Source organism: Numenius arquata, chromosome 26 (genome assembly GCF_964106895.1).
Source record: "Numenius arquata chromosome 26, bNumArq3.hap1.1, whole genome shotgun sequence".
In the NCBI taxonomy this organism is placed as follows: domain Eukaryota; kingdom Metazoa; phylum Chordata; class Aves; order Charadriiformes; family Scolopacidae; genus Numenius; species Numenius arquata.
In genome coordinates, this window is record NC_133601.1 from 6,239,332 (window position 1) to 6,251,209 (window position 11,878).

Sequence of the window (11,878 nt, forward strand, 5' to 3'; positions counted from 1 at the left end):
GGTTCTGAACAGGCTAAAGTCCGCCCTCTGGAAGTCCAAGGTGGAGGTTTTGCTAACCCCCTTCCTTACCTCACTAAGAATTGAAAACTTGACCATTTCATGATCACTAAGACCAAGACGGCCTCCGACCTCCACATCTCCCACTAGTCCTTCTTTGTTTGTGAAAAGTAGGTCTAGCGAGGCGCCTCCCCTGGTAGGCTCTCCTACCAGTTGTGTCAGGAAGTTATCTTCCATACACTCAAGGAACCTCCTAGACTGCCTGCTCTCTGCTCCCAGCACAAAATCCCCCTTGTTAGCCTTCCCCTTCATCCTTACCCATAAACACTCAACTTCGTTGTCACTGGAATCTAGCTCTATACAGTCAAAACACTCCTGAATGTACAGAGCCACACCCCCACCTCTCCTTCCCCTTCCAAAGGGTCGGAAGGATGATCTGGGCAACTACAGGCCTGTCAGTATGACCTCGGTGCCTGGGAAAGTCATGGAACAGACCATCCTGAGTGTCATTATGCAGCGCATGAAGGACACCCAGGCAATCAGGCCCAGCCAGCACATGTTCATGATGGGGAGGTCCTGCTTGACAAACCTGATCTTCTTCTATGACAAAGTGACCCGCTTGGTGGAAAGGCTGTGGATGTTGTTTACCTGGACTTCAGTAAGGCCTTTGATACAGTCTCCCACAGTATCCTCCTGGAGAAACTGGCTGCTCATGGCTTGGATGGGAGTACTCTCCAATTGCTTAAAAACTGGCTGGAGGCCAGGCCCAGAGGGTGGTGGTGAATGGAGTTAAATCCAGTTGGCGGCCGGTCATGAGTGGGGTCCCCCAGGGCTCGGTATTGGTGCCAGTTCTCTTTAACGTCTTCATCAATGATCTGGACGAGGGGATCAAGTGCACCCTCAGTAAGTTTGCAGATGACACCAAGTTGGGTGGGAGTGTTGATCTCCTTGAGGGCGATCTCCTTGAGGTGTTGCAGAAGGATCTGGACAAGCCGGATTGATGGGCTGAGGCCAATGGGATGAGGTTCAACAAGGCCAAGTGCCAGATCCTGCACTTGGGTCACAACAATCCCATGAACCTTCCAGGCTGACGGAAGAGTGGCTGGAGCTGCCCGGTTGAAAAGGACCTGAGGGTGTTGGTTGACTGTTGGCTGAACATGAGCCAGCAGAGTGGCCAGGTGGCCAACAAGGCCAACAGCATCCTGGCCTGTATCAGGAACAGCGTGGTGAGTAGGACTTGGGAGGTGATCGTCCCTCTGTACTAGGCACTGGTGAGGCCCCACCTTCAGGGCTGGGTCCAGTTTTGGGCCCCTTACCACAAAAAAGACATTGAGGTGCTGGAGCGTGTCCAGAGAAGGGCAACAGAGCTGGTGAGGGATCTGGAGCACAAATCTTGTGAGGGGCGGCTGAGGGAGCTGGGGGTGTTCAGCCTGGAGAAAAGGAGGCTGAAAGGAGACCTTCTCACTCTCTACAACTCCCTGAAAGGAGGGTGTAGCCAGGGGGGGTCAGTCTCTTCTCCCAAGGAACAGCCGATGGGACAAGAGGAAATGGCCTCAAGTTGCACCAAGGGAGGTTCAGATTGGATATTAGGAAAAATTTTTACACTGAAAGGGTTGTCAAGCCTTGGAACAGGCTGCCCAGGGCAGTGGTTGAGGCACCATCCTTGGAGGTATTTAAAAGATGGGCAGATGTGATGCTTAGAGATATGGTTTAGTGATGTTTTTTGTCAGTATTGTGTTGATGGTTGGACTAGATGATCTGAAAGGTCCCTTCCAACACAGGTGATTCTATGATTCCTTCAGCGTCTGAGCATCTGTTTGGGGCGCTCCCAGAGCCTGGCAGAGCTGGGGCGCAGAGGATGGCTCCCCTTGCATGGGCACACCCCACAGGGAAGGACGCCTGCCTGCTCCCCCATGACGGACCACTGGCACGGCCCCACCAACGCTTCCCAGGAAGGGGCACATGAACGTCACAAAGCTTCACTTCCCCAACAGCAAGACCAAGACTGACCTCTGGCCCGTAGTAGCGAGTTCTGGATGTCAGGTTGACAATTAGGCACAGTTCTTCCTTCTGCTCCTGGATTTTCTTCATGAGATCATGAAGCAAACAGCTCTCCTCTGGATGAAGGTTCTGATCACAGCTCTGAGAGGAAAGAATGTTGAACAGCGGGCATGCTGCGATGGGTTGATGGAGGGAGGAAGTCTGTGCTGCAGAACTTCCTGTAGATCATTCCTTCAAGGAGAAAGCTGCAGGTGACAAGCAAAGGTACACACACAAGTTGCATGAGACAAATCAGACTGTGCTCAGGCCCTCGCTGCTTTGGGACTGTTCAGCTGAGGGTTCCCACTGAAGAGCTGAGACTGAGGCAGAGCACTGCAGCGTGACAGATGCCCAGAAACTGAAGTTCTCATTTGGTGAAGGCTGTAGCACAGGCCTTCAGCTCAAATGGAGGTGAACAAACAGCATTGCCCCCCTCCCCGGCCAGGGACCGTCCTCTCCACCCCAGCCACCCCGCAACAGGCTGGTACTTGTGTCCCCAGGAACAGCATCGCCACCCCACTACGAGCAACCCCCACAAGTACCTCCTGGGAACTCCCCCAAAGGGACACCCCAGGGGCTCTCATGAAAATCTCATTCCCTAACTATTGCTCCAATATTTCTTGAGAGTATGAAATTGGATCCAGTTCCTTAAGACAGACAGACAGAGATACAAACTAGTTGATGCTGCACAGTCATGGTTCACTCAGCATGACTAAAGGACCCAGCTCACTGCAAGGAGGAGGACAGCCCCCACCCTGAAGAAGAAAGGACACCCCCGGACTATCCAGATCACGCAGCCTTCCAGCCCCTCTGGCACACCTGTGAAACCCTCCCCTCATCTGGCAGCAGAGACAAGGACTCGCAGCAAGACTGACTCCAGGGATGTCTGGATCAAGAAAGAAGCAGGTGGATGATGATGCCACAGAATTAGAGTGGCTTTGCCAAACAGCAGCTTGTATATGTTAAGTAGCGATTGGCCAAATCATGTTGGATCTGAAAGTTTGAAAGGTGCAAGAACCATGTATAGGACTGCACTTGGGGTGCCCCAGTTGGGATGGGACACCTCGTCCACAAATGCAAGAATTCCTCTTGTAATGCTGTACTTTGTGTCCCAGTATCTCTCCTCAGTCAGCATGGGTCAGCTGCCAAATTTTCGTGACAGCTCCCCATCATGGCTGCATGACACTGGTTCCACCACAGTTGGGATCAGCAGTTGCCCCCTTGGAGCAGAGAGGGGGAGGACAAAACCAACCTAATCCCCAGCACCGGGACAGGATGGGACAGCATATGCACATCGGCATTGCAGGGCCACCGCTGCTGGCCCCATCCCTTCCCCTTGGACAGAAAATTCACCTACCCCCGGAAATCACACTTGGGATGGGAAATCGTGGGCATGGGAGACCCTTGGGATAGGAAACCATCACAAGTCTGAGAAATCATTGTTGGGATGGGGAACCATGGTGAGGATCGGAAAGCATTGTGGGGATGAGAAGTCAGGATCGAGGACAGGAAATCACCAGCAGGATGGGAAATCATTGAGATGGGAAGTAGTTGCGTTATGAAAAATCAAACCCTGGCAAGGCTCACTGAAGCAGGTGCTGGTGGATTGATCTCCACGGGGACAGAGTCTGTTTGTCCCCAACAACCCTCCTGCCCCCCACCTGCTCCTGCTCCTCCTGGTGCTCCTGTCCCCCCCCTCCATGCCGGCTCTGCCCCCAGGATCTCACCTGACACCCTCTTTCGCTCCCCTCAACAGGGAGGGTCCCTCTCTGGTTGCCAGTGGCCTCAGAAGTGCCTTGTGGGAACGTCACTGCCCTGGCCCTCACCCTGGCTCAGGTGTGGGGTGCACCCTGGCTCAGCGTGGGGTGCAGGAACTACCCCCATGCCTCACACCCTGCCCAGCAGTGCCCAGAGCCCAGTGAAGACCTTTAAGAAAGATGTAGTGGGCATGGAGGACAGCATCCCTGCTGCCAGTCCCCACCAGCCTGGTCGTTCTCCACCAACTGGCAGAACCATGATAAAGCCCAAAGATGAGGTTTTGGGGGGGAGGCAGGGCCCGTGGGTGGGTGGCCCAAGCTGAGGAAAGCTTTCATCACCACGGGGTTGTGCTGTCTTTGTTTGCTTTTTCAGTGACAGTGACCATCCCAGCAGTCCCAGAGAAGCCTGTGGACCTGCCCAAGCAGGGGCCAGTGCCTTTGCTAAGGTCCTTCCTCAGCAGCCAGGTGACACCAACATCAATGATACGCTCACCTGACATGGACACCATCCCCAATGTCTATGACAACCCCTGCTTGACCATCTTTGTCCACAAGCTCCTTGACCTCTCAGAGCACATGGCGAAGGGTGGCTGCTGCAAGGACCGAGCAGTGGCAGCGGGGCTGGAGGACTGTCCCCAATGTCCCTGACAACCCTGCTTTCCTCAACCAGTCCCCGAAATTCTCAGACCACAGGGCAGAGAAGTGGCAGCAGCAACGTTGGGGGATGCCAAACCCTCCTCATGTCAAACAATTTGCTAAAACTCATGAGACTGGATGGCATCTACGACTCTCCAATGCCATTTATCAATTAAATAATAGATGGAGCAGACATGGCTGCCCCAAAATGAAAGCTTTCTGTGTTAGTGCTACAACTATAGTGCCACAGATGCATAAGAAGCCTGAAGAATATCCTACAGGTTTCTCTGCAGGGCAATCCGTGTTAGTCAAGCTACCATAGACTGGGATCATAGTGATGGTATTGACAACTCTAAAAAATCTTTACGCTTGAGAAGTGAAAGATAGTTCTGGAAAAAATCAAACAAATTAATACCAGATGGATAACGCCCTCTTTCTAATCCAGTGTGCACCAAGTAAATAGAAAAGTGATTCTTTGTTATATTTCTCCAGGTTGCTAGTTGCCCCGGTTCTGGCGGGGAGAGGGCTAATTCTCCCCAGGATCTAGCAGGGACACAGGTATTCCATCCCAGGGGTAGCCGGGAGCTGGCCCGGAAGGGGGAGGACAGGAAGTCAGAGATGGCACGGGGTCAGGGGACATCCTGGGGTGTGGTTGGTGAGTGGTGGTATGGTAATTGTGTTTGTATATTCCTCTATGTTACTGTTGCCGCTTTCTTGTTCTCTCTGCTGTTCTGTTAAACTGCCTTTGTCCCAACCCACAAGTTTTGCCTTTTTCTTCCATGGGCGGTCGACCCCGAGGTTTTGGAGTTGGGGAGACAGAGGATCCAGTTGGCTGTAGACATTGCCAAGCTAGAAAAATGGCCAGTACTTTATCTCTATACCAATTCACGGATGGTGGCATGGGGGTGGTTGCAGCAGTGGAAGCAGAGCAACTGGCAGTACAGAGATAAAACCATCTGGCAGGCCACACTGTGGCAAGATATCGCTGCCCAGATAGAGAATCTGGTTGTGAAAGTACGTCACGTAGATGCCCATGTACCCAAGAGCTGGGCCACTGAGGAACATCAGAAGAACCAGCAGGTGGACCGGGCTGCTAAGGTTGAAGTGGCTCAGGTCGATCTGGACTGGCAACATAAGGGTGATTTATTCATAGCTCAATGGGCCCATGACTCCTCAGGCCATCAAGGAAAAGATGCCACATATAGATGGGCTCGTGACCGAGGGGTGGGCTTGACCATGGACACTATTGCACAGGTCATCCACGAATGTGAGACCTGTGCTGCAATCAAGCAAGTCAAGTGGTTAAAGCATCTTTGGTATGGAGGACGATGGCTGAAATATAAATATGGGGAGGCCTGGCAGATCGATTATATCACACTCCCACAAACCCTCCAAGGCAAGTACCATGTGCTCACAACAGTGAGCGCAACCACTGGATGGCTGGAAACATACCCTGTGCCCCATGCCACCGCCCGGAACACCATCCTGAGCCCTGAAAAGCAAGTCCTGTGGCTTGCACCCCACACCCCAGGGAGAACTGAGTCAGACAACGGGACTCATTTCCAAAACAGCCTCATTGACACCTGGGCCAAAGAGCACGGCATTGGGTGGGTCTATCACATCCCTCACCACGCACCAGCCTCTGGGAAGAGAGAACGGTACAACGGACTGTTAAAAACTGCACTGAGAGCATTGGGCGGTGGGACTTCAAAACTCTGGGACACACATGTGGCAAAGGCTACCTGGCTAGTTAACACCAGGGGATCTATCAGTCGAGCTGGTCCTGCCCAATCAAAACTTCTACGTACAGTGGAAGGGGATAAAGCACCTGTAGTGCACACGAAGAACACGTTGGGGGAGACCCTCTGGGTTAGTCCTGCCTCGGGCAAAGGCAAACCCATCCCTGGGATTGCTTTTGCTCAAGGACCTGGGGGCACTTGGTGGGTGATGCAGAAGGATGTTTTCTTGTTCCCTTCGCTGTTCTGTTAAACTGCCTTTGTCCCAACTCACAAGTTTTGCCTTTTTCTTTCGATTCTTCCCTCATATTTGGGGGAGTTGGGGGGGGAGTGGGGGGGAAGAGAGCAGCTATGTGTTTTTTTGTTGCCCTCTGAGGCTAAACCATGACAACAGCTTAGCACAGCATCTCTCTTCCTATCTATGCCCCAGAAAAATTAGGTTTAATTTCCTACCCGGTCACGTTGCTGACACAATAGATGCAGTTGCAGCAAAAGAGCAGGTATTGCTATCTCCAGTAAGGGCTGCCTTCTCCGTCCGACGCTTTGCAGGCCCCAAACCTGAGGCAACTGACAGAAGCAGCTGCGGCTGCTCCCGCTGCCTTTATGTCTTCTGTGCTTGGCCCCGCCCCTTCCCCAGGGGATTGTGGGGTCCATGCACAGGGCCTCTGGGGGCCCTCTGGCCAGGGGGCTCCTCCTGCCCCTGGGTGTCTCTGGGGTGGGCGCTCCGCTGAGCCTTCCCGTGACTGCGGCCTTGGGGCTGGCTCCGCTCTTTGGGCAGGCGTGTTTGGGCCTTTAGAGGAGCAGAGCTAAGAAGTCTGAGGTAAGACCTCTGGGCTAGTTCAGGTTCAGCAGTATGTGTGGGAGAAAGTAGACTTCTGTGCTCCGGGAGGAGCTGCTCACGGACCCCTGACAGCTGGCCCTGCTGTGCTGCTCAAGGCCGTGGAAACTGTCATGCTACAGCTGTACCCACACCCCCCAGTTCTCATTCTGAGCGACGCTGTCCATTTCTTTATATTCTCACCTGTCTGCAACCAGCTGGTGCCTTCTGTCTTGTAAGCGTCTTGGAAAAGCGCTCTTTTTTGTTCTCAACACCTGCTTTGACTTCACTACAGGACAGGCCCAGAGTCTCTGACTATGGCTGGGAAAGTCATAGCAACACAGAATTGTGCAGGGGTGAAAAATACCCAGTGGTTCACCTTGCTTTAGTAGTTTAAGACTAGGCGTTTGGCTAGAACACAGTTGAGAAAATTTAAACGCTGTACTAACCGGGCGGCTTCAGCTTCTATCTTTCAGGCTGTTTCCCGCTAGAAAATGGAAGCGTATTTTATTTTAAGAAGGAAACCCTTAGTTTGAAACTTAGTTCATGGCCTGATTTGCATTCCTATTCCCATATGTGGTGACTAGCCCAGGAAATGTTACAGAAGGGAGGAGGAAGGCAAACCCAGGACACCTCCAGAAGTGCCGTAACTACACGAGTCTGTCTTTCCTTGTCACCCCAGTTCCCAGCGCAGCGAGGCAGGAGCAGGCAGGGCAGGAGGAGAGAAGAGGAACGGCACCCAGGGCCTTCCTCTGGCCTCGTCTTCCCCAGGCAGAGAGAGGAAAGGCGCCTCTCCAGGGCATCCTCCTGTGGCCAGAAGGAGGGACAGAGCCCTCGTCACTCTTCCCATGGGGGCTGGCCACTGTCCTTTGCTTCTGTCCCCAGGGCTCCCCAGCACTGGCAGGCCAACAGCTCCAGCCCCACTCTTGGCTTTATCCTAACTCTCTGACTGTTTGTCTCAAATCTTAAGCCCTTTTTCTGCTCTTGATGAATTGCTGAGCACATGCATGTGTCGAAGCCTTGGAGTTGCACAAGTTAGCACAAGCAGAACTAAAGCACACCCCTTTACGTCACTTCAGGCATTGGTATTCTTCATTCAGAGGAAAGGAAACTACCACTAGTTCTTTCACCGAGTGACAGAAATTCCCATATGACGTTTTAAAAAAGCACAGTCCTTTGAACACTTTCAAATGAAGACGACAGTATTTGTGCATGAGCATTGTTTGTGTGGGTAAAAGTCTGCTGCCTTGCACCTGTTCTTGCAAGCCCCAATTCAAGTGCCTCAAGGTCCCTGTTTGCCCTTATGTCCCTTCGGGACTTGCTGGTTGCCCTCCAGTGTGTCCTTCCGTATCAGACACCCTGGCAACGGAAAGGGAGGCCCGTTTCCTTTTGGCACACTCCAGAACCCTGCCTCTCCCCCTCAGAAAAGCTAAATGTGTAAGATTCACTCCAGCTTAATGTAAACCATATTTTTTTTGGTATGACGTGTGCCTGGCCCCCACAGCCATTCTGTATCACGCTCAGTATAAATGCTGAGGGACTAAAGGGTCAGCTCTCCTTCTTTAACGGCTGATGTCCAAGAAGGACTGTCTGTTCATCTCCCTTTGATCCCGATCCCTGTGTTCCTGAATCCAGATCCAGAATCCAGTTCCTGACCATCACAGGAGGGATGCTGGGAAGAAGAGACTTCTCACAGCCTAAAGGTTCCAGCAAATGTAGCTGCTCACGCTAAGCAGAGCTAAGCAAGCAGCACAAATCACACCAAATTATGATCCTAAGTAATTTATTCAACTTAAAACTTACTTATATATGCTAAACAATTCACATGCCTCAACAGCTGTCCTGCAGGCAGCAGTAGAGGCCAGGAACAATGCTGTCTGCTCGGCACGCTCAGGCTGCTCCCTGTGTGAAGGACACTGTGGGACTGGGCTGCTTGGTCCAGCTTTATTCACGTGTAGCCAGTTTCACCAGAGGACCTGGTCTCTGCAGAGCCCGCAGTCCAGTGTTCGTAGGGACCATCCTGATCTTGGCTTCTTCTTTGGTGTTTCCAGGATCAGCAACGTCTGAGCTGCCAGGGACTGGACTGAGGGTTCAGCGTCAGTCGCCAAGGGCTCGAGGGCTGTGACAGAAAGAAACAGAGCAGTGGTGAAACTCTGCTGTCTGCAGGGACCCTCCCATGCCAGCCCCATCCCTCTCTTTCTCTGGGCAGGAGGAGCAGGTGAGACCAACCTTTCAGCTGGAAGCTCCTGCTCAGGAATGCCCCAAATGCCCCTGGATGCATTCCTTGGCCCCTGAAGCAGTTCCCTGGAGCGGGGCCGGGGGTGGCAGCACCCTGCCCAGGCTCTGCCCTCTGCCCTGCCAGCCCCAGCCAGCCCAGCACTGCCCCTGCTCACCGTCATGGATATCGCGCAGCTTCTTCTCATTTTGGCCCCTCAGGCACCGCGCACCAAGCCCTAGGCACAGAACTTTGTCAGAACCCTCGCTCCCCAGCACGCCCCAGCAGCACAGCGTGGTCAGCTCGGCTGCATGCCCTCCTGGCCCCCAGCAGGGCTGATGCCAGGGAGGGACAGTACCCGAGGGTGGTGGGACTGAGCATGGCAGCCACCAAGCCCACCCGCATGGGGCAGGGCTGGGAGACGGAGGCCACCAAGCCCTGCACGGGGCAACCACAGGTCTGCCGCTCGCTGCCAGTGCAGCACCGGGACTGGGGACAGGCTGCCAGAAGAGGGAACCCGGGGGCTCACCGATGAACCTGACGGCCATCTCTCGCAAGGTGGCCTGAGCATTCTTCAGATAGGGCAGGCTCTGCTCCAAGTATTCTTCCGCCCTCCTCCTGTCCTGCAGCAGCTAGAGAGAGCACAATGGCACAGGCATGTCACCGTCCCTCCCCAGTTATCCAGACACATTCCTCCTCCCAGCACCCCTGTTGCTGAGACCCCTCCCTCCCGCTGGGTGCAGAAACGGGAGAGAGGCACGGAGAAGAACCCTTGAGGGCTCTGTTCTTGAGGGCAGGGAACAAGGATGCAGCTCTAGGCTGTGGGCTCCGGGCTGGAGCGGGGCAGGCGAGGCACAGCTACACAGCCCACACCCCAGACCTCCGGGGACAGCCCTCATCCAGCCTGGGCCCTGGGCCTTGGGGGTTATCCTCACCGAGCACTCGACAGTCATCCATGTCTGCTGTGGCTCCACCAGGTCTTTGAGGTCTTTCCACTGGAGGAGCTCTGCTGCAGCAAGGAGGGCTCCCCTGGAGGCCTGCAGAGCAGCAAAAGCTGGGAGATGGCACCACAGTCTGGGGAAAGAGACCTGGTGGTCCCTTCCTCTTGGCTTCGTTCCTGGCGTGATCCTGCCCTTGGGGAGCTGGGACATGCCCTGACCTAAACCTCTGGGGGTCTCTTGGGCACAGCCCAGGGGGACAGGGATTGAGCCTCCAGGCCCTGGCCAGCAGAGAAGCCTGTAGGATGCACGTATTCACACCTCGGGCCACGGGCAGGGCAGGCCTGGCAAATGCCTGTGCCAGCTTCTCTGCCCCTGCTGGCGCTGGGTCTGCAGGGGCCCTTCCTCTGGGCTGCGCTGCAGAAGGGCTGAACGGAGGAAGCATAGCCGGGAGGGGACCCCAGCACCCCCTCCACTTCTGCAGCAAGAGGCACTGGGGGACGAGGAAGGCAGAGGTGGGACCGGTGCAGGGAAGGAGGGGAGCTCTGCTCTGTGCTCAGTGACTCGGGCAGTGGGACCCCGAGGTGGCAGACGCTCCCGCGGTCCGACTGCCAGCAGCTCTTGCCCTTGATACCCAGGAGATGGGCACACGCTTCCCTGTGTCACTGGCCAGCTTTCAAATCTGTACCTCGGACACGCTGTCTGTCTCCTCCCATGCATGAAAGAAGAGTGGGAGCAGGCCCCTTCGTGCTTGCTTCTTCATTCTCTTCTTGTCCTTCCCCACCACAGTCTGCACCAGATCTCTGAAGAGGCTGATGGAGAGCTGTCGCAGCTGGCTGGACTCCTGGTAGCGGGGAGAGGAGGACTTGAGAAAGAGCCCCTCCCTGCTTACTGTGAGCATCAGCCCAAGGGCGTGAGCCTGGCAGATGGGAGGGGAGATGCTCCAGGGGCCATATTCTGCAGGAGGGAGAAGCCGTGCTGGGCTGCAAAGCCCAGAAGCCATCCCACCAGAGCCCAGGGGAGCAGACCCTGCTCCGAGTGCTGCCCGTGGGGCTGGGCTGAAGGGCAGCTCTCATCGCAGAGTGCCCATCTTGTGCAGGGCTCAGTCTCCCACACCAGCCTTACAGTGTCAAAGAGGGGCAGGAGCTTCTCCGCCAGCTGCACAGCAATGGGGCTGGCCTCCTTCCTCTCCAGGTGATGCATCACATTTTTGAAGATGACCAGGACGTTCATCTTGATATTGGTGTGGCCATCCTGGAGCAACTCCATAAGATGTGGCAGGAGGACCTGCATTTTTCTTGCCTGTATGAAAGACAGTTTTCTTTTTTGAGAAATGGTCAAAGACTACCCCAGCAAAAATGCTCTGGTCACCGAGCCTCCTGGTGACACAGGAATCTCTGCGGCAGCCTCCTGGTAGGTGGTGGCCATGGGCACGCTGATGGGGATGCAGGAGAGCAGGGGTAGGGCTGGGAGGGCAGGAAAGCAAAGACTCCCCGTCCCCTGCTCAGCCACCCCATTTTCCTACAGGCCCAAAGGGGCAGATGGCTTGGTAACCCTTCGTGCCTGGAAAGCTCCCCAGGCAGCCACCGGGCCCCACCGTGGCAGGGAGGGCATTTGGAGCAGTCATCCCACTGCCCGTCTCCCAGCCACGGCCAAGCCACCACCTCACCCACTGCCCCAGGCCCCGGCTGCCAACGTGCCTCCCCTTGGTGACACCCTGCTCACCATGTCAGGTCTCTCCG